The sequence below is a fragment of the Thermobia domestica genome, chromosome 18, assembly GCF_964235325.1.
Source record: "Thermobia domestica chromosome 18, izTheDome1.hap1.1, whole genome shotgun sequence".
In the NCBI taxonomy this organism is placed as follows: domain Eukaryota; kingdom Metazoa; phylum Arthropoda; class Insecta; order Zygentoma; family Lepismatidae; genus Thermobia; species Thermobia domestica.
Genome location: NC_137471.1, coordinates 133,468,984 through 133,494,022, shown reverse-complemented (window position 1 = coordinate 133,494,022; position 25,039 = coordinate 133,468,984). Strand labels below are relative to the sequence as shown.

Below are 25,039 nucleotides of genomic sequence, written 5' to 3'. Positions count from 1 at the left end.
ATTGGATAGGTTTTACGAGTTATTGTAAAACCGTTGGGCGGACATCCAAATGTCGACTGGTAGAAGCTTCACAACGCTCGCTTTAATAATCTTCAATTAAAGTAATAACAACAGCAGCAATAAATAAGACTGTCAGGGCCTATATTTAAAGGTAACATCTCAGTCATTCCGAAGAAAAGCATCAGTCAGAATGGCTTGCCACCAGATTCGAACCTGCGTACTGCTGATTTTGTTAAACAAGAATGCTAACAATTAGTGTACGCCCTCTCATTTTCCAAAGTTCGAAAGTATTACACTGAGCCTTAGTTTTCATTCCATCATTTGGTTGTTGGCACTGAAGGAAACCATAACTGTTGGATACCTTGTTCTGGCATTGAGCCTATGATCTTTCATTAATAAGCTTATCATAATCGGTATTCCAAGACGTTGATCAAGTACTATACAATACTAAAATGACGTTTTCTCACTCTCTCGTGTCTTTAAAGATAAATAGTAGTGGACTTTCGGAATAAAATAGCTACTATATTTTCATAAATTTAGCTTTAAAATTACATCCAATCAACATCCTGTGTTCTTTAGGCAAGATGCAAATGACATTCACGTAATTTTGATAATTTCGATACTGGTTCACAAATCAGCTTGAGCTTTCTGCTTGTCCCACGAACTGACGATAGTGGTTAGAATATAAACTATCACTGCTACCTGTAAAGGTCGAAACAGCCCCAAAGTAGAACCTTTTTAAAGTTGGTGTAAAGGGACAAGCTTTGCCGATAGATGTCACTACTGTCTTCGTACCTCTCATGTAGTTTTTATCTTTCACGAAAATTCACGATGTCTCTTACAAGTTTCAGCCTAGAGACTTCAAATTTTTAGACAAGGAACTTCATAACCTATCGAAGGCAACAATCCGTGCCGATTTTTTTATTTAGAACTTTCTTCATTGTTGAAACAGTTATATTGTTAAAGGTTTGAATATCCATTTTAACAATCAAGTGATTTCAACAATGAAGAAAATTCTAAATAAAAAATCGGCACGAATTGTTGCCTTCGATAGGTTATGAAGTTCCTTGTCTAAAAATTTGAAGTCTCTAGGTTGAAATTTGTAATTGAAATCGTGAATTTTCGTGAGAGGTAAAAAATACATGAGAGAGAGATATAAAGACCGCAGGGACATCTATCGGCAAAACTGGTCCCTTTAAATCAAACTTAACTTTCTGCGACTGCTTACGAAAAACCGAAAATTTTCTGCAAGCATTGTAGTAATAGCGTAGTAAAATTATAACCTAGTATTTTCAAGTGCATAAAAGCAAAGTTTTTATAATTCTCTGTACAATACTGAATAAGTAACCAATCAAGAAATCCTCACATATATTTACTCAAAAAGAATTTACAGTTTTATTATTATTATTAACATCTTAAAACATAGCAATGAACCATTTAAGTCTCCTTGTATCCTTCTTACAACTTTGGATATCACCTCTTTGGACATTAATTTGTCTTCAGAAAGAGGCGTGAAATGGTTGTAGTATTGATTAACATATTTCTGACATAAAGTCAGTTTCGAAAACTTTCCGTTTCCCTTTTAATTAGCAGGAGATCCATTTATCTGAATGTAAGCCAACATATCAGTTGTGCCAATTTCTTAAAACGAAAAATTACTACCCCAGAGCACCTGGTCACAATATTGTTAATTAGAAACTCTTAGTTTGCAAAGATTCCTTTAGACACTGTGGTGCTGAGCAACCACTTCAACAATTTGATTGCAAGAGACTGTTTTTGTTGAAGAACCGTTACTGCTTGCTTAAATAAATAGTTGAAATTAGTTTATGTCCACTTGCTTGTAATCAAAAAATATTTTCATTTCATCAACACTTGTCAAAAATAAGTATGAGCAAACACTGGTCATGTAAAATTCATCAAAAGAATCGATACTTTTGTCTCCTAGCTGCAGAATTTCGTGGAAGTATCAGGCAGTCCAGGCTAAACAAACAAACAAACAAACAAAATTTGGTATCATGAATGTTGGTTTTATCAAAATTGGTACTGTTCTTTGAGTGACATTAGAAAAAGGACTTTTGAGAATATTTTATGATTTCGTGCCAACTACATTAGAAAGTGATGTTAAACGTTTGCTGCTCACAGGAACATAAGGTAAAGGTACACCTTTAAAGGTATTGTTATCTATAATAAACTCTCAAGACAATTTTGTATGTTTGAAGAAGGCTTCTGGCAGTTTGCTAATAATCTGACACAAACTCCCTGGAGCTGGCGGAGAGAATATTTACGTATCTAATCATGATCTCTAGCTGTACTTGGGTATTTTCAATGAACTGCACATTCTCGTTTTGGAGGTAAATGTTAGCTAGGCTGAACTTCCTTTGATAAAGAAAACAAAACAGGATGTCAGCCAACAACAGAATAATGAAAATATTTATTTTTGAAAGCAGCCTTCTCTCAGAGCAAAATATTCCAGACTCTTTTCTACTGTACAAACTAGACTTCCGTAGAAAGAATTGAATTTTTCCTGGCGGCGTGATTTTGGTAAGTGTTCTCGGGGTATTAGCCAGATGAAGTTATTGACATCCAACGTTTCGAATGTCATTATCTTCACCTGACTGATAGCCCGAGAACACAGACTTAGAGACAGTGTTCGAAGTGGAAAAAAGCAGAGACATATTTTATTACGATTTTGACCCAACAAACCGGCTATCTAAATGTTGAAATACAGTGAGGATGTGTCCTCTAAAAGATTGCATTTCTATTTACATAATGACTGAAACCCACTGAAGAGCTTCTCTTTAGTTACGCGGGGTCATTAGCTTTTACTGCAACAGAGTATTTGTCTCGGAAATCTGTTACTGCAACTTTAAAGAGAGTCTTCAATTTAAAAACTTTCCTTCATTTCGTGAGCTGATTACCAAGTCCTGCATAGATTTAATGAAGAGCTTGTATTCAAAAAATAATCTTTCCTTATATATATCCATCAAAAACTAAAATGGAAATATACTCACAATCTCAAAGAAGTTTGAAGAAGACGAAAAAAAAAAAAAATCCAAAGTAAACGAGAATTCTGACGTAGATATTATTTGTTTCAAGAAACTTGCGTCAGCATCAGACTCATGTATAAATTTCAAATTGTTCCAAAAGAGAATTTTTCCTGTGGCAATTTTTTCTGCATAGGCGCGGCAGATTTTCTGTGATCGCGGCATATTCTGCTATGAGGCTGATATGCAAATTAAGTGATTGTATTTCTTTAAGTTGTACTAATAAAAGTCGTAATGAACTAACTTGGACTAAATTAGTTCTTCTGTACTATGCAATATTTTGAAATTGTCCATATGTAATTCTGTATAAGGTTTCATTTGTGCAACTGTTTACCTTTTTGCCCTTCTGAAATGACTCTTGACAATTATATCAACAAGTATGTAAATATCAGTACAACGTATTTTAATTAGGAATCCTTCTTGAGTGAGTTGGCAGACGTATCGCATTTGTGACCAATTAGTCCCGATTTCGAGTTCAAATGCAGGGCAATTTCTCGCGGATATAAGCCGAGAAGCGGTTTGGATTCCACTTTAAGCTTATGTGAGCCCTTCCAGCATAACCCGATTGTTGGATAATAACACCAAGGGATAAGAAACTTATATTTTTCCATATGTGATATAAATACATAGAGCAAATTATTTAAACCAAAAAACCGTGTTTTTTTTTCAATCAAAACTATGGTTTTTGCCAACCCTGCTGAAAAATCACAGGCGGTATGGCATACCACCGCATACCGCCTCACTTCGACCACTGCTTAGAGAAGCTTGCAAATTTCGTGGTTTTTAAATGATTTTAGTTTGTAAAAGTAGTCTTCAGATTCTTTTGATGACTGCAAAGGTAGCTCATATATTTTCCGTGCAGAAAACTCATCAATGAGGGTGGAAGTCAGGAACAGATGAATGCTCCTAATTTGATTTTATGCTTTATGTCTCATGGATAAACAATTTCTAGAACAATTTCTAATTCATATTTTGTGTGTTTTTCTGCAACTTCTTAAGTGTACTCAAAATGCTTGCTGTCAAACCTTTCCCGATATGATCATGAACAAAGTTGTATTCGAAATAGATACAGTCGAACAGGTGCTCAGACGAAATGTCAGAAATAAGGACTCTCATAACAACAATGTGTTTAGATCTGTGGTTTGACAGCTGTGTTTCCTTCATTGTTATTTGACAGCTGGAATACCAAGAAGAAGGTCATTATCATTTATGTAGGATGCATTTTCCTTTGTCAAAACAGAATGCACATGAAGTAGAAACTCATTAGAATGATTACCGAATCCTCCAGAACTTCGACTGTAGTGAAGGGTTGTAATTATTCACTCATAAGATTCGTACGAGGTGTTTAACTTGTAGATTGAATATTGCAATGTTTGGTTCGGCTGAGTCTAGATAATAAAATCCGGAATTTAAATCCTTCACATTTTATTAAAAAAATAATGTCATAAAATCTTTATTTTTTTAAAACCTCTAAATGTTTTCCCGTGTTCAATAAAGTCCTCAGCGTACAAAGGCTCGCGAAAAAGGTTCAAACTCTCAGGTAATTAGGATAACTCCTTCGATCAGTGCAGCATCAGGAGTGTGTGTGTGTAAAGGATGTCTCCTTTGCTCACAGCAGCCTCGGGAGACAGTTAAAAGAAGTTCCGTAGCTCATGGCAGCCCCGGGAGAATGATAATTAAAGAATATCTCCTTTGCTCATAGCAACCTCAGGAAGTGATTTTAAAGAATTTCTCCATAGTCTATGGCGTTCCCAGGAGAAAGTTGTTGATAGTTGAATAATTACCTGTCAACTGATAGATTGCTCCATTTAAGGTCTTCTTTTATAGACTTCTTCTTGTAGGGGAGTCCGTGAGGAGAGAATCGGCTTACCTCGTCGATCTTCGGATTCTTCTTTGTGTCTTCCGGGTAGTCTCCAGCTGTCATCTGCTATAGTTTGTTTTGAATGTAGTAACACATGCTCGTAGTAAAATCATGTGGTTATAGGTGTGGGAATGGAACCTTGTAGCCTGCAACACTCGCATAATTAATTGCATTTTCTTTTCCTTCTTTGCATAATAATTCATCACCTCAAATACTTTTACACTTTCTTTATGGGGTTTTAGGTTATATTTTTAAATGATGGAAAAAGTCAGGCATAGCAGAATCATTAAAACAATGGCCATTATTGTAGGCGTACTGCAAAAGTATTTCACATGTTGAACACAAAATACCCAATTCTGATCTAGCAAAATAATGAGCTCATTTCAGCCAAGTTTCAGTAGACCGTGAAGGTGTGATGAGATCAAGATTTTCTTACGGTGTTAATTCCATAGGATCTTTTGGTGGGCTGCTGATTCATGTAAATACCGGTACTCTCCTACCACCTCCAGCAACATCCAGAATATTAGCCAGCTGAAAACAAAATAAGAAAACAGTGAGTTTTACACGCCAACTTTCTCCCTGTGATTTTTCTAATACCATGGTAATAAAGTATAGTTGAATTTTTAAACTTATTTTCAGCCAACGTTAATAAATTCATGGAAAATATATGAATCATATTATAAATTACTTTTGAAGTAAACTCCATGCTTATGTTTTATATTTATTGTACAATCAGTAACAAGAAATAAAATAACTTATTACTGTTATTTATTGTTCGTTCATCGTAATAAGATTTGTTTCTCGTAGGGGCCGCGGTGCTGGTGCTTGGGGTCCCTGGTTCGTTCCCAGCTCGCGCCAAGTAAACTTTGAGGTGGACAAACACCGTGTGCAATTTTTTTTGCTCGAGGTTTTCCCGTTTCCTCCCACTTTCTTCATTCCATTATTTTCATCCATTTCTCATCATCACTGTCTCCTTTAGCCTAGTTGTAATAAGCGTGGGAAGTAAAACTCAAAGATTTAAGAATTTTGTTTCTTGTAGTCTTAGCAAAAAATGATAGTTGTTGATGTCTGTGTATTGTTTCTTGAAATTACTATACGACAAAAAAAATTTGATTCCGGGCCAGAAGGCAACGCGAGCAGACACCTGCGCTTCTTTGCTGTCTTGTCTGAGGAAGGAGCCATTTGTGCACAAGGTGTTGGCATGTAATGAGAGGTGGGTCCTGTACGAAACTCTATGGTGCCGTCATTGGTTAGCATCCCATGAACCGGTTTCAAAACAGCCGAAACCAGCACTGCACCAGAAGAAGGTCCTCGTGTGTGTTTGGTGGACTACTCGCGGTATCATGCATCGGGAACTATTACCAGTTGGTCAGAGCATAAATGCAACTGCATACTGTGAGCAGTTGAGCCTGTTCAAGAAAAACTCAAAATTGTGCAGCCAGCACTTCTGAATCGCAAAGGGGTCCTCCTGTTAACAGGATAACGCTAAGCCCCACGTGGCTGGGATGACACGGGAAACTATTCTACGTCTTGGATGGGAAACACTACTGCATCCGCCATACTGCCTGGACATTACACCATCGGATTATCACCTGTTCCATTCCTTGGACAATCACCGTAGAGCACGCCAGTTCAAATCCGTAGTAGAGATACAATAAGCACTTAATACTTTCTTCGTTTCACAGCCCACCAAGTTGTGCAGCGATGGAATCCATGGCCTTCCAGAATGTTAGCAGAAGGTCGTCGATGCTGATGGGAACAATTATTTTTATCTTCCAGGTAAGTCTTAGGCGACATATCAATGTTCGAAGGTGGTGGGTGGAAAGGCGACAGAACTTTCTTCGCTACCTTTATACAAGGTAGTAAATCTCATGAGTCATGCGATAAAGCTTTGGGAGGCAGTGATAGAAACAAGATTGAGGAAAGAGACCGAAATAACAGAGAACCAGTTTGATTTCATGCCAGGACGGTCGACATCGGATACAATATTTGCACTTAGGATGCTAATGGAAAAGTACAGAGAATACCAGATGGATCTCCACAGGGCTTTCATCGACCTAGAGAAAGAGTATGATAGAGCGTCACGGGATCTTATTTGCTGGACACTGAAGAAGTGTGTTAGGAACACACAGATCTGTATGATTCAAAATATACGAGTGAGGAGCTCGTATGGAATAACAGAAGAACTCACAGTTAAAATGGGTTACCTTTTTGCAGTTGTGATGAACGAACTTAGAAAAGAGTGTCCAAGAGTTAGCACCTTGGCAGTACGCTATTTGCGGGCGACATAGTGCTGGTGAATGAGAGCAAGACAGAACTGCAAGATAATGTAGATACTTTGAAAGGAGCATTGGAGAGCAAAGGGATTAGAATTAGTAAAACGAAGACAGAATATTTTCAGGAAAAAAAGAGAAAAAAACGTAATTGAGAATAGAGGAATGCGAGTGGACGAAGAAGACGAGGTAATGACGAGAAAATTCAGTTACTTGGGATCAGTTTTGGAGGAAAATGCAGGAATAGAAGAAGATGTAAACAGCAAAATTAGCAGCGGCTGGACAAAATGGAGAGAAGCAGCTGGAGTATTGTGTGACCATAGAGTATCAGTATGCCTTAAGGAAAAAAAAAAAAAAAAACAGTAGTAAGACCTGCCATATACGGAGCAGAATGTTGAACAATGAAGAAGACAGAGGAACAGAAATTGCATGTTACGGAGATGAAGATGCAATAGATGTATGGAGTGATGTGGAAGGACAAAATTAAGTGATCCGGGGAATAGCAGAAAACTTCAAGAAAATAATTGAGATGGTTTGTGCATATAAGACGACCTCCTTCGGAATACGTAACTCACCGAATGGATGCTATAGAAGTAAATGGAAAACAAGCTCGAGGTAGGCGAAAGAAGTAATGGAAAATATAGTGTGAAGAACGACGATATGGTGCATTACGGTGTCACAGTGGGTATGACACAAAATACAAACAGGTAGAGGATGGCGATTTGAAAAGCCGACTCCATTTTACTGAAAAATAGGTTTAAAAGAAAAAAGCATAATGAAATAATGTTGGGAGGATGAATACATACTCGAAGACACTGCTGCGAAAACTTGGGACCCGCCGTGGCATAACAATTGCCGACGAAAAGCACCAACAAGAGAGCGCCAAGGAAAGTAGTACCCACAATGCTCAGGGAATCCGCAGATTTTCGTGCCAGGAAAATCCATCGATTCAAAGTTCGATGTTTCAGCAATTCAGTATGGCACCTTCAACTGTGTACACAGTTATTCGTAAACAGATTCGGCTGATATGCGTTCGTGAGGCTCGCGTGCACCACTTGCTTCAACGCAATATACCAAAATGAAAAACTGCATATAGAAAACAGTATGAAATGAACCTGATGGAGTCCAGATGGCAGACAGTTGTCATGTTGAATGAAGCATACATCCATCTCACTACTGGTAGTCACATTTGGGCGCTGTGAAATACCGTGACAGCGATATCAAGAGCATCTGCAACTTAGTTTTTCGTTACTACTGGCTAAGTTTCTCTCGTTGATTTGTAGTGAGATTGAGTTATGCGGAAAAGTTTCTGATGCACAAGATTAATAAAACATGAAAGTAATTATGGGACACCATTATGACATCTGTCTTTCGAATCGACATCTTACAATTGTACGGTACGGACGCTGAACGGGTGAGGACCCATATCAACAATGCTTCAAGTCATACCGCCAGAATATTCTGTGTTTTTTGTCAGGGATAGAATGGGAATCAGAATTTCGTGTCATTCCATTTCAAAACATCCATGTGAAGGATCCTGATGCTAATCCTAGGAATTTCTACAGCTTTGTTTTGTTGTAAAGACATCTCCAACGTCGGCATCTGCTCACATTCACTGGTCTTTGGAAAGCTTGCCCGTGCTAGCGGTCCCAGGTGGGACACTCAGTCGAAAAGATGTACCAGCTTTTTCACGCCAGCCATCCTGAGTGAGATTTTTCCTCATTCACACCAGGTAAACGCCGGGTGATATAGGTCCCAGGCAGCTTCCTTCCTTTCCCCTACCCCAGGTCATGTGTTTGCCTCGGGACGTAATACCTCTACGTGATGCGCTCAAGGCAATAGATGCTGGTAATTCTCATAAATATCTATAAATTATCCACATGTTGGGGGACCAACAAAACACCAACGGTGGCAGCGGCTAGGTTTCTCATAAGGTGAGCTCCCTTTCAGATTAATTCATTATAAACCGAACGGCGTTTTGTACAAATTGGTAAGACCAGTCCTCTTTTCATTCTGTAACTTCAAAAGTAAGTATTACTGAAATTGATCAAAATTTGAGATAGAAATCTGTAGTTTGATCTAAAAGGATTTTTTGAAATCTAAAATAAAAATGTCTATGGTCGTAAGCTGTAGCGTAAATTTCCACTTTGAGGTCTGAATGAGAGCTGAGATTTCAGAAAGGGGGCATGGTGATTTAGTGGTAGAGCGCATCTCTTGTGCGAATGGTCGTTGTTCGATTCTAGGCTACGTATTTTTGCGGTAGTGTGGGTTTCCCTATCCTTCTCTCGTTTGTTCTTAACGTCTCCGATCATATATATATATATGAAACACGATTTCCTTTGCGTTGTGAATAAGTCCAAAAATGGAATGATGGTTACATGCTGATACAGAAATTTTGGTTATTTTGTTTTCAATACGTATTCCCGATTCTATGTTCTTTGGTGCATTCCTTGAAATATTATCCCAGCTACGTATGGTTAAGTGTCTCAGTAAATATAATTGGGATGCAGTCACTGTTTACCGTTTCATAGTGAGTATGCGTTTTTTTTTTTTTTTTTTTTTTAAATCTGCATGCACATGGGTTGTAGTCCCAGACACGCGTTCGATTTTACAGTTAATTAAGCATTGTTAAATACTTAAGGTTTCTTACTATAAAAATCACTTTCAATTGAAATTCAAAACCTCTGTAACATGCAGTGAAATTTTTTTCTGCATAATTAAATATAGAAAAAGGGGCACGTCTTATACGTCAGAAAATACGGTAATAAAATATTTTTGCAACAAAAATATGAAGAATAAAGATTTTCATCAAGATAAATGTAGTTACCACACACACTTATCCTAATTCCTTATATTTTATTGCATTATGTGATCTGTAATTATATAACTAGTATAGGCCTATAAGTTATTATTTACAAATGTTTGAAATTCAGTGTCGTTACAAAAAAACTACACTGTCCTTTACTGATAAACATAAAATGATTCAACTTATTTGTATAAATTAGAAATTCCATTAACAAATTAACCATAATGTACTGTTCTTGAGTAATATGCAGCAGACTGTATACTTGTGATACATATAAATGAGTGGGTCCCGCACTCGAAATATTTTTGTGCATTCCTTAAATATGCTCTTGGAAACTTGAGTGATTACAGCCAGTGAGTGATGACTGTTTCGAGTAGCCGTGGAATCTTAAGTGTTTTGGTAGAAAAAACATTTGACTTTGCCTTTAAAATAAAATATGTCAAAACTTCGTTACACATAAGAAAATAATATATTTTAATGTTGTATTTATGCATTGGTTAATAACAACAGTCAAGCCTTCTCTTTTAAAAATATGTTATTTATACATATGAAACGTCAGTTCAAATAAAATGGTTGGATGGAACATCAAAAGTTCAATTTCTTTAGTTATATATATATATATATATATATATATATATATATATATATATATATATATATATATATATATATATATAACTATATGCTGATTAAAACTCCGAACGAAGTATCAGAGTGAAGAAATACGTATATTGTCCATAATTATAATAATAAATTTGACGGTACAATTCTTCAGCTCTAGTACTTTATTCGGAATCTTATCTATCCGAATAAGATTTTGTCAGAGCAGGCACTAGGCAATTTACCGCCCCCTTCCTCCACAAAGAACAAATCACCTTAAAAGCCACATTTATAGTATGTTATCCCATCATGAACAATGAAGGGAAAGGAAAAAAGCACTCGCACTCAGAAAAGGCTTCAACACTACGAATACAATCTCGTTGTGTCGTGTTTTTTCTTTAAATAATAATCTATTATATTAGTGAAAGATAAAGCAAACGCACCTGCACAGGAAAGATGGTAATCATTTGTATAGAATTTAATATCGAGCTTCAGTCTCAATATATCAGTTTCCAATTCCAGTGGAAGTAGCTCTTTTATCTTTATTTCTCAATTTTTCTTGTACATCTATTAAAAAATTAAGAAGAAACATGTTTCCACCTTTAATGATAAGGAACTTGTTTGTAACGAAGACAAGACTAGTTTTCATATCAAAACTATGACAACTAACTTAATGGAACAGGTGTTCGCTACGGTTCGAGAATTTACTTCTTGTTTGACAACAATCAAGCAATTCATGCTGTAATTTATTTGACCATTTGCTTTATCACTGTGCATGTGATCTTAAACTAATGCAACCTAAACATGATTTATGAATGTAGTATTCAAATTGATTTTAACGTCCCGTTCAGCAGCGAAGCTATATGAGACTGAACCTACTAATTAACGTGGAATCTATACCACATGAGCTCCCGCCGGGAATCTAACCCGGGTCTCTCATGCCATAGGCTAACCACTTAGCCACGAAAGAGCTCTACATATTTCTAATTTAGATATTAAATTAAACCACAAAAGCACATATATTATTCAGTGTAACAAAGGACAATACATATCACTAACATCAACATTTTGGAGATCTCTAATAACTCAAATGGCAGGAACATTATAACATTAGTGTTCAGTAGTTTTAATTACAACAAATCGCAGTTACATTATTTTAAGCAGTGTTGCGAACTTAAAATAAATTGCTAAATATTACTATAAATATAGTGCAAATAACATAGCTAAAGTGCAAAATATTTTATAATTACTCGTAATTTGTTTTATGGTGCAAGAATGTTTTCAAAACACGGTGTTTTTCATAGTCTTTGGGCTACTTATAATGTTATGTCAAAGTTTTCGTTCCAGCAATACATGTAAAAGCAAATTGTAACTGAAATTAAACGTAACTGACAACTTTTCAGTAGCACTAGTTGTTCTCCCTAAGCCTTAGGCCTGGTGTATTTATTAGATTAAAACACTGCTTTATTAAAATTCTAATTACACCCTAAATGCATTTCATTTGTTATAGTTTGACCACCGACCACCTCAAACTCGATCCATACCATATAGCTATATGCAATTATTCAAAGACTTACAGTTAGTAATACACATTGTGTTGATTTTTGGTTTGTTTTGTTTTAGTTTAACGTCTCACGATTATGCTAGGGCGGGTAAAGGAGACGTGGAGTTACTGATCATAGTGAAATCCGAAAAACTTCGGTTGTTGAACATAACCGCCACCGGGAATCGAACTCGGGACCATGCGAACCAAAATCAAGCGTACTAGCCATTACAGCAAATGGGGGTTCTTATATTGTGTTGATTTAAATAATTGAGTTAGCGTTGCCAGATCCGAAGATCAAAAAGTAGCGTGTCTGTGCTCTAAAAGTAGAGGATATGAACTATTTGTAGCCCAAATATATAGAAATGAATTATTTGGCAACTAATGAGTGGTACTAATGAAATAATGTTTAAAATCGACCGGAAAATGTGATGGACATATTGCAAGACGAAATTATGATCGATAGACGAAAACAATTTTAGATTGGATACCACGTGACAAAAACAGCCTAGGAAATGTCCGCATACAAGAAATTGTGACAAAATCAGGAACCACTGGGGAGTAACCTGGAAAAGAATTACCCAAGATAGATAGTTGTAGAGAAAACTTGGGAAGACTTCATCCAGCAGTGGATTGATAATGCTTGATTATGATGATGGTGATGATTTTATATCGAGACCTCAGAGGTAAACTAAACCAAGTCATAATTTCGTAATTTTACAGGAGAAGCGATAAACCGGTTCCTTAACTAAGATCTATAATACTGTTTTTCAAACTATACTAAGTAGTTACAAAGTAGTAAGATGGCTTTCGACTTACATTATTACACCACTAAAAAAGAACATAGTCTATTAAAAAAAAAGTATTCTAACTCAATTTGACCAAAAAGTGACTTAGCAAGTTTACCACTAATGTTCAGATATATATAGATATATCTGTTAAGGAAGAGTAAAAAATTACTCGTTTATGGAGAAAATTGCACATGTTTACGATAACGAAGAAACACACGATAAAATACTATAGTCGAGAGACTTTAAATTAAAAAACAAAAGACATATAGTGCCTCATACCACTTTGTTGTCTGATTCAGCGAAAGTATATCCATATCTTGCTATTATTGCAATTACAAATATCAATATCCAAAAATGCCTGAAGTTCGTTTTCACTTACAAGGAGAAAGCAGACTTCGGTAAATTAACATCGGGGCCATTTTTTGCAAGATGGTTGTGAACATTTAGTGTTCATATTACAAGCTGGGAGAGCGCAGTAGTCTAATATAGCAGAGAAAGAGCGTGTGCAAGTTTTCGACTCGCCACATATGTCGTACGTTGCGCAAATTTATGAAGTGACGGCGTGGCATAGTCAGAAGCATTTGTGACTCACGTTCCAAGGATTACGAGTTCGATTTCCACCGGTGTCAACTTTTTTGTTTTTTGCTTCAACCAATAAAGTAGCCATTTGTAGCTACAAGTAGAATGTTAATTCTCCATATGTTTCTAATGAATTAAAACAATAGAAATATTCAAATCAGTTTTATAATCTTTCAATATTTCATGGTAAATGGCTACAAAATATAATCTATTTCGTAAGTAAATTGATATCACGAGTTATGTTATGGTTACCACAGTCGTTGTGTAAAAAATGTTCTTATACTTCGTGTCTACATCTGTTGATAGTGTGTGTATTATAAGCACTGGCACAAATGTCACGGGATGATGAGGAGGACATACCCCTCCAATCTTGGAACTGAGGGATTGTACCCCCAATAATCCGATTTGAAATGTGTTTTTTTAGGGGGGGGGGGAGAAATGTGATGAATTGTGTCCGATTGCCACAAAGGAAAATGAGATGAAATTGATATCCCCCAGAATAAGCCTCAAATCTGCCAGGCTCCCACTTTTGAAGAAAACTCTGTTCTCCTGATCCTCCACGGTATTGTTTATCATCATAAATATTTCGAACATCGCTTTAAAAAAACATGGGAACGGTCTTACCCGTCCTCCCTCCCAATATTGGAAACATTTTCGCCGCTTAATAGAAGTGGAATAAGGAGTAATCTCCTTTGGTTATAGTAACATCCAGTATTACCAAAGAGGATTTCCTTTTCATACCCCTTGTAATTTTACACTCAACAGATGTGGGCACGAAGCGTGAATTTTTTTTTTTACAGAACGACTGTGATAACTGTAATATAACTCGTGATATCAATATATTTACGAAATACATTACATGGGGACAATTGGGAAACACGAATTGCCTTATTTTACATATACAATATCTACACACAATTTCAGTCGTTTCGATCCACTCCTTCCCGTACTTCTACGATATTTACTTCTTGCGGAAGAGGCCTTAGCCCCAACACTGTTTCTCCGCACAAGCTAAAAGCACATGTTTGCTTACTTTTTTGCATATTGTCCCTACAAAAGTTTCGTCTCAATCCTCCATTTCTTGAGGCACTTCTGACGTATACTTATTAGCACTTTAGATGATTCGTAATCAAAGGTTTGGAAGGTTTTCTTTTTAAAAAAGGAAATTACGGAAACACATATTGCCTCATTTTATGTATAAAATATCTGTGCACAATTACGTTCACTCCAGTCCACTACTTCACAATTTTGAGTAGGGGCTTTTGCACTCTAAAAGTTTTCCGCAGAAAATAAATAAATAAAAAAAAAATATTGGTTTCCTTTTTGCGTATTGTCCCTACACAAAGTTTCGTTCCAACTCATCATGCCTTTTAGGCACTTCTGATATACTGTTATTATCACTTTTGATATTTCGTGATCTTTGCGTTCAATGTTCCACGATTATTTCTGTTAGGTTAAGGGAGACCATGATTAAAGCAAGTGAATTATGATGGGCAAATTAGTGGAAGGAAAAAATGGGAGGAAATTGGAGTGTCCCGAGAAAACCTATGAGCACGATGTTGTCCACTTCAAGCTTACTTGCCTTGGGAACGAATCAAGTACCCCACCCTCAGATCAGAGTTGGAGTTGGTCGGTGGGTCAGTTTTCTGAGTGGATTAGATGGTCGAGGGTCAACATGTGACCCACTGCGACACACCATCCACCATGACCCATTGTGACCCACCATGACCCAGTGCGATCCACCGACCCACTCTACTTACTGCATTGTAGACAGTATCTTCTGAACAGTATATTTTTATTTCACCCTCGACTCTGGCCATAGGAACTAAATACACGTTTCTGATTGGTTGCAGTTTGAAATTGTCCAAACCTTCTACTGTATGTATTGTGTGTTATAGTAATACAAGAAAATTGTCACTTTGTTGGAATTAAAGAAGAACATTGAAGAAGCAGCTGAGATTAAATTAATATCATGGCAGACAAGCTGGAACAAAACGAGCCCTGTGGAGCTCCTGACCCGTTGTTACTACTACTACTGTTACTACCTATACTATGGATTCGTGTAGCAAAACTGCACGTGTAACGTAAGTAAATCACTTTTTGAGTATTATTTATCATAGTTTAATGGAAATCGTGTTAGGGGAAACTTAATAAAAAATAAAATATGAATTTAAAAAGTTTCTCTGAGGCAGGTTTGAACCCATACCAAAAGTAATTATAATTACTAACCAGTTGTGCTAGCAGTCTCGGCCACGAAGACCGACGGCAGTAGGTACTGATATCACGAGTTATATTATTTTTACGACCAGTGGCATATTTATTTTTTATTTCGAGGGGGGGGGGGGGGCTTTGCCAACTTTAGTCCTAGAAATGTAAAAATTCTCAAAGATATTTAATTTACTTTAATATAGTAAATAATATTTCGGGGGCTTAAGCCCGGAAGCGCCCTCCTTAAATACGCCACTGGTTACGACAGTCGTGTAATAAATGTTACTGACGCTTCGTGTCTACATCTGTTGACAGTTCGCGAATTACAAAGGAGTTGAGGGGGAAATCCCCTTTGCTAATACTGGATGTTGCTGTAACTAAAGATTTCCCCTTCATTCCCCTTGTAATTCGCACACTGTCTACAGACGTAGACACGAAGCGTCCAGAGCATTATTTACACAACAACTGCAGTAACAATAATATTTACCTATTAGATTAAATTTTGTTCCTACCGTAGTTAACATGGAACATTGGAAGATTTTACAAGGGATTTAAAAATTTCTATTGTTTTATTCATTATAAACACATAGTGAATTAATATTTTACTTCTAGTAACAAATGGCTACTTTATTGGTTAAAGCAAAAAATGTATGGCTCGAACAGGAATCGAACCCTTTACTCATGACAAAGATTTTAATCACTTTGCTACGCCGATACTTGGTATAATTGTGCGTCATACAATATATGCAGCAATATATTCTTTTCATAACTTCAGTACGGTTATTTACATTGCAATAGGACATCTCCAGGACATCTCTGCAACTACCAAAATTTTAAACCAAAGCGTCATATACAGTGTATTCTGCTGTACGTTATAAGGAAAATAACTGAATATCACTGAAGAGTAAGGCATATAATTAACTTTTAGAATATGCAGAAATAATTATAAAAGCTTTGCTACAAAAATACCCACACTGACCATAATAAATTCAATGAGTTCCGAAATACAAAGTAACAAAATAGCGTATAAGATTCAGTCTACAAAGCAATTGTTACTTAAAGAATGGACATACACTATTTCGAGAATCGAGATAAAACGAGAAATGTTTACGATACTTTTCCATCTTCAAAGCGAGACGATAATTTGAGTTAGCCTTGTCCCGTCTTAAATGTAAAATGTTAACTCTCGTCTCAATTTTGTTTGTTTTGCATCAGAAACGAGATGAGAAATTCCTCTTCTCGTGAGCAACACTAAACAAAACCGAAATATTCTTGCCAAATCTTACATTTCTGGTTGTAATGTTATGCTCTGAGCAATAATAAGCTCCTAACTTTTAATCTTCTATGAAATAATAATAATAATTATAATTATTAGTGTATTATTATTCCTGAAGATTTGATAGTTCAAGTATTGAAACATCCGAGTATTCAAATATTAGAAGAAAATGAAACGTGTGTCATCGCCGATCAATCGCCACCAAAAATTGTAAAGTAAAAAAAGTACTGATCGTTTGTGGATCCGATTTGATTTGACTACCTTCAGATTACTGGTCGAACGCCTTGACCACTTAAGCACGATTACTATGCAGCAATTGATTTGTCTTTAGTTTACGAGTTTAATACACGCGCCGTATTTGATTCAAAATAAAGGAGTTTTGTATTTTGTTTTTTTAGAAAATCTGTAATGTTGATAATTTAGTGAATACAGTGATATAATGCCCCCCTACATATTCCAGTGTTTTGTCAATCAATCTGACAGTTAACAAGCTACTGTTCTGAGCGAACAGAAAAGGCTGTTTATTTAGACGAGCCGAAAGAAGTAACGGTGGCCCGGGTTCGATTCCCGCCTTCGCCGTTTACCCTTTTAAAAATGTTTCATTTAGAAGGCTGAGCTCCAGTTGGATGCTGCTAAATGAAAGATAATCTCCAGTGGAGAAACTCAGTGATGTAATCCTGAAAATAAAGGAAGGAAAATGAATGGAGAAAACGCATTACAGAGTTAATTCTGTTAATGGTTCTATATTTGATATTAACCGTTAATTTCGTGCATTTTTAAATCGTTGTTTATTGACACTATATTTTCCTCTTTTCTCCTTGTTTCTCAATGTGTAAGTTTTTGCACGAATATTAAACAAATCACGAACCCTCAGTTATATTTGCAACCTAAGGAGAAATACGATTAATACGGGTAAGTTCTCCAACTCGTTTAAGTGTTATCAAATTTTGCATTGTTAATATTTACAAATATATTATTGCATAATAATATTTAGCATTTTCAAAAATTATTTAATGAATAATGAAATCAGACAAGTTCTTCTTTCGAAGTAATGCTACGTATCAATCAGTGGTGCCGGAACCTAGGAGCTCATGCCCTGTTAGGCCCCCAAAATTTTCATTAGGAGCTGGGTTCTTCCCCTGAATGATCAATCCATACTTTGATTTGCAGGTAGGACTACTGTCAATAGTCTTTAAACTGAGCGCAAGGTTTTGTGTTTATTTAAAAAAATAATACATATACCGCATAATCTATTCGTATATTAGTTGATACGCATATATGTATAGTCTTTTGAAGTAAGTTAACTTGGTTATATTATACCTCATTTGGGTTAATTATAAGATTATTTAAGTCCCCTGACTGTTATCTACTCATCGGCGCCTCTGGTGTCAGTATATTTTTTTTCTGGTATTGTGCTGTTTACTGTGAGTACAAGTATCCAAAGACTCCCTTCTATCATTTCGTCAGCCAGCATTTCTCCTCATTCCTGCACAAAAGCACACTTTACGATTTGTTCTTTTAACAGGTGTGGCAGCTTCATTCTGCAGTTCTAGCTACTCTACGAGACGTAATTAATCTTCGAGCAGGCGTTAGTTTGGTGGCATAACTCGCGGACTTTGTACATCAAGAATTTCTGTGGCCCACTGTACACCCCTCCTCTACCTGATAATGTTAATGAACTGAAACATCGCGCACGTTCCCCCAAAATGCTGACTACAGTTTGACAAGAAATCGACTTTCGTTGGGATGTGTCCAGGATGACCGCAGGTGCACATATTGAAGCATAATGGATTTGTCACAAGAAAAAAACTTGAAGTGTTTTGCAGTATAATGATATATAAACCAAGTGTGTATGTGGTTCCAATAAAGAATTATAACTGATTGAAGTTGTAAATCCTATAAAGAATCACCTTGTATGTGTTGAATGAAATTGATTATTTTATAAGGCCAATACTACAGTATTTGCTTTCGGTGCTTGATATCACAGAAGTATAGTGCGTTTAATCAATAGAAGTGCAAATCGACAAATTTCTTTCAAGTTTCCATGCTTATTTTTATAACAGCATCCCTTCCTCCGTCCAAACCTCTTTTTAAGCGCATTAGCGGGATTGCAACGTCTTAACACCCAATGCATTTTTTTTAATACTATGGCTAATATGAAACAGATGTCAGGCAATGTAAGAACAAAGAGTCTGGTCTTGGGAAATGGGAATCGAGCACTAACTTAAAGGACAGCATTTAGAATTATGGCAACTAAGACTCCATATGGAGTTGACAAGACTGTCAATGGTTTGAAATGAGGGTTCTGGTTGGTTATTTAGTAATCGGGGGCGTTTTTTGCAAGATCTACTAAACGATGACTTTGTATTTATCGCACGGGCCACCACACCTAGAAAGCGACGTTCTTTATATACGAACTGCATTTCGGTTGAAGAAATGATCTATAACATGTATCAGATGCAATCTTAGGCCATTCCGATCCTTTTAGACTTCCAGACTGTGCTATGCGTAAGAGCGGGATGTCTTGTTACGTTTGCTTATCGGCGGGTATCAAGAGATTGACGGTAAAACATATTGTTCCTACATTCGGTTCCATATACACCCGTATCCCTTTACTTAAACCGGAAGTGGTAGGAAATCTAGCATGTCGGTTTCAGTATGTATCCATAGAGCAAAAACGGTATCAGATTGCGAGAAATGATCTTTGGTGTGGATTCAGCATACCAAGAATATTTTTATCTTGACTCTTTTAGGTCAATTCGAACCGGATGTGGCTGAAATTGACGACTTCATTGTTTCACCTTAAAGAAAAAACTGCAATAACGAGAATCTGCGAATATGGAGTGAGTGTCTACTCTGTATTTCTACAAAAACAGGAAGCTCCTTAGTTAGGGTGACCAACCGTCCCGTAAAAACGGGATTGTCCCGTTTTTTCACTATCATTCCCGGTGTCCCGAAAAATTCTCCCGGGATGCCAAAATGTCCCGTATTTACTTACATTGGGTACAAAAAAACCTTTCGAATTGCTAACATTTCCTAATTTATATGATTATTTTCTAAGCTATGTGATTATATTGGAATGTGTCTAATTACAGAGCAACGTCATTACGACGTTTGCGATATTAGATGTGGTAGCTGCACTGTTTTCTCTCCTAGGCCTCCCCACTCCGCAGGCGACAATGCAAGGGGGTGAAAGTCTTATGAGAACAAATTTAAGCTGTTTTTACTCTCTATTTCGGGCGATGAAAGATTGAGGCGCTATCATCAGTACAGTACAGTGTTTTCGTGATTTGACTAAGATGTAACACACTACGAAAGGGGAACAAAGCTACAGAACTATAAAAGTGAAAGTAAAAAACAAAACTAGTTGTAAGTGAAATAATGTTTAAAAGTAACAAAATGCAAATAAAAGGAGTTGGAATCCGATGCTGAAAGTAATTATAAATCCTGTCGGTGACAGATTTGAGTGTTCATATATTTTTAGTAATGTTTTCAAATATTTCATTTTTGTTAGCTGCTGATAGTTACTTGTTATCTAATTAATTCCACAACCTTTTCAATAGGTTTTAAAACGAAAAAGTGTAAATTTGCCCTTTTTTGTGAGAAATACAAAAAAAAAAAAAAAAAAAAAAAAAAAAGAGAGAGAGAGAACGGAGAAAGATATTTAGGGGAGCAACCTATCCAGAAATAAAAGGTGTCCCATTTTTTATAGTTGACGATTTGGTCACCCTATCCTTAGTGCAAAAACGGCAATAGGTAGCGAGATTTTTTTCTGGTTCCATCTCCTATTTTATCAGTCTGTTGCAACCGGAAGTGATTTATTAACCTAAGACATGTGGTTTCAATAGTGCATTCCCATTGGTTTGGAAATGCATAATTCCCACCATAATTTCACAATGTGGCACGGAACACGCTTGTTTCATTAGTTGTACCTCCTTCATGACCTTGATGCAAGGGCGCGGATTTCTCTGTAAATTTGGGGGGGGGCATTTGGATGCAGAAAGTATATATATATATATATGAAGATTTTAAGACAAATTGCGCTCAAATTATGCCAAATATTGTATACTCATAAATACAATAGGGGGCCCACATTAGCTTTGGGGGAGGCCGGGCCCCCCTCACCCCCCGAATCGGCACCCTTGCCCTGATGGCAATAAGGTAAGAGTCTAAAAAAAAGAAACTGTTGAGTTTTTTTTTTTTTTTTTTTTTTAATAATTGAAATTAGACAAGTAGATTCTGAAAATAAAAATAGTCTTCTTTCATCTTTTCCTGTCGGAGGATTCATTTACGCAAACATTTGTGAACTGCAAAATTTTTCGATTAAACATATAACCGTATATCATTAAACTATTTTGGGAACCATTCAAACAATAATCTATAAATTTTATTAGTAATTTTCATGATTTTTTTGTAATGGGGTGGGGGTTTTGGAACTATTCCCCTGATACTAACTTAGTATTGTTCAAGAGTTTCAAAAAAATTGATTGTATTGATTTTAAGTATCCTTAGCAGCAACAATTCTGTACCTTGTGTTACGTCATAATCGATTGAAAAAACACGTGCTCTCGGCAAGGATCGTGCGAGATCGCGAAACGTCGGAATCGTGTGAGTAAACCGATCTCCAGTTGGGTGCCTCTGGTCTGGAACAGCTGGTGGCTGTTGTGATGGGTAGTTAGTGGTTGTGTGAGTGAGAAGTGCGCTTCTATTTGGTGGTGGCCGGATCGAATGTGCATAGAAATTGTGTCGGTGCAACCAATCTGCATTATGTTAGGGACCGGTTTTCACGATGTGAATGATAGCTATATAGTGTATTTTGTTTTTCGGTTTCAAACATAGCGATAAGTGTGGTAAGCGTGAAACCTTAGGTTCTGTATGTGCAGTTCAATGTTGAGTTTGGGTATTTGTGCAAAACCAGCAATTACAGATTTCTTATATATCTTTCCACGTTAGAATTTACTATATGGGGATATGTATATGATGCAAAGTAGAATATTAGGCTGTTGCGAATCATAATTGCTACGATTTTTAAAATACAAATAATTATCGCAATCAGTGGCGACTCATGAGGGAAGTCACATCGGTAAATATTGAAGTTTCAGATTAAGGGTACAGTTATGCCGACATTTGCCTACTTCATCCTTTTGAATTTTCCTGTCTTGACTCACCCTTCATAAAACAGCATGTTTATTTCCAGTTTAGCGATCAGTTTTTTTCCTCACTTATAGCAAAATCAAGATTGGCAGCAAATACCTTCAGGCCTCTGCGTCTCAGATAGCAATTGCACATTAACAATAAAGAGAATAACAGCTACTGTGTTTTAAAAATCACTGAGCACTCAGAACTCTCTTGGTGTGTGTGTGTGTATGTGTGTGTTTGTATGTGCGACAGAGAGAGAGAGAGTAGTCAGTAAAGGACTGTCCACTTGATCGTCCACTTCAAAAGGAAACAAACATGTTAGTTTTATGAAGAAGAAAGGAGATACGAAGCTTAATTCGGTATGCGGTATCACCAGGTCCAATTTACAATCAATTTGTTTTGCTTTTTCCGTTCCGTTGGAGTAGGAAAAGGGAAAGATGAATAGGAAAATTACAGTATAACCGCACCCTAAGAAAAGAAAGCTTACCAATGTGAATTCCACCACGTGCCGCCACTGATCACAATAGCAGTTAGGCATTTATTTCACGTTCCACTGCTATTTTATTTGTAACTAAAGTAATCCATGAAAACGCACTTATTATTATTATTATTATTATTTTCAGGAGAGAGCAAATATAATGTAAAACTAAAACGTTCTAAACACAAACTACGGAGAAGGGCAAGGTTCTAGGACACAGGTTCCCCTTCCCATTTAACTGTAATAAAGACAGAAAACAACGTGCCCTCCGGGGTTCTAACCCGTCTTCAGTCGCTAACGCTCGCTCGACAATATTATGTGAATTAAATATTAAACTGGTACAGAAAGCAACTAACCTAACCACTAATCTATATAGGGGAACTGTGTTCTAGAACCTTCTTACGGAGAAATGTATTGGAATGGAAGCAAAATATTCAGATTAGTTTTATTTGCAATGTTGTGGTTAAAGATTTGATAACATACAGTGGCGGATTCACTAGAGAAGGTATCGAGCCGAGATTGCATGGAGTCTCGATCGACAAATAAGTCTCGACCTCGCCTCGAGTCAAATATTTTCGTCTCGGTCTCGCCTCTATAGTCTCGAAATAAATTATGTTAAGTTAAAAGTGTATAAATAGTCTCATTTTACATCCTCTAATTTCCTCTTTACTTTTAAATTTCATTCTTGACTGTAAACTCATAGGCCGCAAACTCCTTCATAGTTTTATGATCATGTGTTCACCGGTTCAACCCCCATTTAGTGTTGTTTATCAAGTTTATCCCGTTTAATGGAGTCTTGACTCTTATTTGACAGAACTCGTGTAATGCTTAAATCAGGCACGTAGCCAGGATTTCGTAATAGGGGGGGGGGTCCGTGACGAAGTACTGTGGTTATCACTCTAGCGGCTCGATCATTCTAAACTGTTTTACTGGAAACATAATTATATTGGTTCGTTTAGCCAGGATTTCGTAATGGGGGAGGAGGGCGTGACATGAAATACTGTGGTTATACCTAGTACACCAGGGTGTCGATCAGTCTGAACTACTAAACTAGCAATATACCTATATTGGTTTGTTGGGACAATAAAATGAGAGATTTTAATAACAAACTATGAAGAAATTTCGAGTAATATATTTTAAAAAGCTTTGAAAAAGATATAATCTTCCGAGGTCATTCCAACTTGGTTCTTCTTGTCTTCTTATGCCGTCAAGATAGCAACGAAATCCCTTTCGGCAGTAAAGACATTCTATAAAATAGATTCGTGTTCCTGCGAAATTGAAAATTTCTTTAACAAGTGTAACTGAAATCTATGTTGCCAGGCTCATATTATTGGTGATGGTGGGCATTTCTTAAGTTCTATCTTAGAGTCTATCTGATCGAGCCGGTTTATCGATCATCATTTGTAGTCCATAGGATTAGCATGGAGCTAGATGAAATTCGGAATGCTCCGTTACAATATCCACTTTTAACTTGAGCCCCCGTTTCCTTCACACAAAGCTCCTCGTAACAAAAAGTAACCAAACGCTTTCTGTAACTTTTCATTTTTAACACTGATTCTTCTTTTTCTCGTTTTGTTAATTTTTGTTTAATCTTTCCTTAATTTTCACATTTCTTGTTTTGAAGGGGGGAGTCTGGACCTCCCGGACCCACTCCTTGGCTACGTGCCTGGATTCAATTCTCGCTTTAAGCAATATATAGTCTTGGTAGTGTCACATAATCTCACTGATGGAAAGTGGCATTAAACTCTAACAATGAACTCCAGTATTATAGTTTAATTCTTGTCTGTTAAATTAGTATTATGCATTACCACATGCCAGATAGCAAAGTAGGTACCACCAAAACTGTATTTAATCGAATTGTAATGCAAATCTTGAGAATTTTCATTTATTAGTTATGTTCTTTGACTGCTCTGTTCACTAACTGAAAATCATGCTGATTATCTTAACAAGTTTTACTATTAGAATAATAAATTACTATACCAGTTTAGTTTTCCGAGTTCATTTTTATAACACAGGCTGCCATCAACTTTATGGTCAGCTTAATGCTTTACAGTTTCATAGATACAGCCGTTTAATCTGCATTGTCCTTGGTAGAATTCTGAAACAGTTTAGATTCAAACCCTAGTATCTTGCGTAATTCGGATCCCACTTTAAGGTTGGTGTAAAGGGACAAGTTTTACCGGTAGATGTCACTACAGTCTTCGTATTTCTCTTATGTATTTTTTACCTTTCATGAAAATTCAAGATTTCTCTTACAAATTTCGACCTAGAGACTTCAAATTTTTGCAGAAGAAACTTCATAACCTATTGAAGACAACAATCCGTGCCGATTTTTTATTTAGAATTTTGTTCATTGTTGAAATAGTTATATTGTTAAAGGTTTGGATATCCATTTCAACGATCAAGCCATTTCAACAATGGAGAAAATTCTAAATAAAAAA

At 36.4% G+C, this 25,039-nt stretch overlaps 1 protein-coding gene across 6 annotated transcripts in view; it reads left to right on the top strand.

The window, feature by feature from the left end:
• LOC145675520 (ubiquitin-conjugating enzyme E2 W) overlaps positions 1-25,039 on the top strand; it is a 146,237-nt gene that overhangs the window by 17,759 nt on the left and 103,439 nt on the right. For 3 of the 6 annotated variants that reach the window (XM_081745998.1, XM_081745992.1, XM_081745997.1), the window contains exon 1: positions 21,674-21,831. The exons of 2 other annotated variants lie outside the window; for them this stretch is intronic. The gene's annotated coding sequence lies outside the window, so the exon portion shown is untranslated. One more of the 6 variants, XM_081745993.1, reaches the window with a different exon arrangement.